Source organism: Micromys minutus, assembly GCF_963924665.1.
Source record: "Micromys minutus genome assembly, chromosome: 1".
Classification (NCBI taxonomy): domain Eukaryota; kingdom Metazoa; phylum Chordata; class Mammalia; order Rodentia; family Muridae; genus Micromys; species Micromys minutus.
In genome coordinates, this window is record NC_137969.1 from 123,786,371 (window position 1) to 123,788,742 (window position 2,372).

Here is a 2,372-nt window from a genome sequence, read left to right on the forward strand (position 1 = left end):
AGGACAATAACTAATGTCTACTGTATGTTATGGTTTGAGTCTGAAATGTTCCTCCCACAGTATCAGATTTTAAACACTTGTTCTCAGATGATAGTACTCTTTTGAGAGGCTGAGGGGCCCTCAGAAGGTGGGGCTTAGGGTGAGCAAGTCAGTAGGGAAGACTCCTGGAAAGTTATAGCCCAGTTTCTGGTCCCAGCAGGTTCTCTTTGCCTCTTGGTCCACTGCCATGTAAATAGCTATTTGCATGATCCCTACTTCCACAGACTACATCACTTCATCATGCCCTCCCTGTTGTGATGGGCTGTGGTCTTCTGAAGCCTTCCATAACTTTCTCCTGAATCACAAATGTTAATATGATATAAAAAGAAAGGAAGGAAGAAAGGACGGAAAGAAGGAAGAAAGAACGTAAGTCTCAGAATGAGGACAGAGGTCAATGGAATCTGGAAGAACATTCTTTCCGAGGTTTCATTGAATTTCAAGATGGATACTGCTGCTTCCAGAAGTGGGGCACAGAAGAGCTGAGGGAATAAATGGAATGCTAAATGTCCAGTCAGTTGAGCACATCTTCTGCAAAGACTAAAGCAATGGAAAAAAACAAACAAACAAACAAGTCAGAGAAAGATAACAGTTGTAAACCAAAGGAGGAAAACTCCCGAGATACTCAGACTCCAGGACACACTGGTGGGAAGGTATCAGTTCCTCCTTTTTCACAGCATCTGCCCCCAGCGAACCTGATTCACCGAGATGGTCTGTGGGCATGGTGCCAGGAGATGAGACTGAGCAGCAAAGGTCAGAAATTAGATGCTTTTAAACGACTCCTTGCAAGGGATTCCCCAAATAAATGCCTGAGTTAAAGAAGATTCCTGACACAGCCAAAGAGGCCAGGTTGAAGACGTCTCAGAAAAAAAAAAAAAATGAAGAAATGAAGACCAAACCTGGGGAAGACTCTCAGGTGACAGTTCCCCTGGAGATAGTCACTGTACCAGAGGAGCAGATACCTGCTCTCGTTGACCCTCCTGTGCCCTATGAGGAAGTTAGCATCACGGTGGTGACTCCATCTGTCTCCGCAGCAGTGTTCACCTCTTGGGCCAGAATTGCAGCCAATGCGAAGACGTTCCAGGCAGTGCCAAGCAGTGAGACATCGGAGACCTATGGGGAACTGTGGTGTGTGGTTTGTTGGCCAAGCCCTCCTACGACCTCGAGTGGTTGGGTCCCACTGCAGTTCCATGCTGGACAAGCCTGGGTACCCGATAAGAAAGGGAACACGAATGCCCTCTTCCTGCTGCTGGCCAGCACATTTCCACCCCCACACCTGGAGGAGAATTTTCTGTGCCTCAAGTGTGTTCATAGGAACAAGGTCTTAACCGAGAGCCTCGAAGGATAAAGGACAGATCTCTTAAGTCTGGGCTAGCTGTTGGTGTCACTCGCTCTTGTGCGTGATTTGCAGAACAGCGGCTAAAGCTGAGGCTGATGGAAATCCACACCTACGCCTTTGAAGGTGCCCATCTCGTCCAGGAATCACCGGATATTGTAAGTTAGTTGATGCTTAAGTACTAGCGGTTTAGAAAGCGCCAGTGAGGTCACCAAAAGGTCTACCTCTACTCACCGTGGTGACGGAACTCTGGGAGTGGCCGCCTACTCTTGTGTGACGATAAAAATGTGTCCTATGTGTTTGGCAGCAAGTTGGTCCTGGGGCAAAGGTACGACATCTCCAGATACAGCAGTCGCTAGTCCTGTCACCAACGCAATGGGGTCATAGCCAGTTTGGCTGTCAACTGTAGACTTAGCTTTGCCTGTAGCCTCTGCATGTCCTCTTCCCTGGGTTATAGTGTGTTGTTAGTGTTTAGTATGTGGGTTTGTTTTCTACTGTTGTAAGATATTACACCAAATCTGGTTTTGTGGCTCTAGGAAAAGAAGAAGAAGAAGAAGAAGAAGAAGAAGAAGAAGAAGAAGAAGAAGAAGAAGAAGAAGAAGAAGAAGAAGAAGAAGAAGAAGAAGAAGAAGAAGAAGAAGAAGAAGAAGAAGAAGAAAGAGTCCCACTTTATACCAAAATTTGTTCCAAATAGATAATAAACTTAAGTGTAAACCTTAAAATTATAAAACTTTCAAATGAAAGGGTAAGAAAAAAATGTTATGACTTTATGTTACACAGATTTCTTAGGTATGATATCCAAAACAAGATCCATACGAAGGAAAAAAAAATCAGTAGGAAGTCTTGGCCCTCCTTTCTGCTCTCTATTTCCAGTCCCCCAGTCTCAACCCTGCCTCTTTTGCAGACCATTTGCAGGGACCTGTCTTTCTTCCTCACCTCCATTCCCTGGGACCTCAAGGAATCAGCCTTCCCCCTTCCCTCCATCTCCTGTGTCAGCTGC

General features: G+C 45.7%; 1 pseudogene across 1 annotated transcript; it reads left to right on the top strand.

Annotated features, from left to right (window-relative positions):
* Nucleotides 1-542: 542 nt before the first annotated feature.
* On the top strand, nucleotides 543-1,384 carry LOC308440323 (developmental pluripotency-associated protein 4-like; annotated as a pseudogene). The gene has a single exon. The product of its transcript is annotated as a developmental pluripotency-associated protein 4-like (transcript).
* The last annotated feature ends 988 nt before the right edge of the window (nucleotides 1,385-2,372 follow it).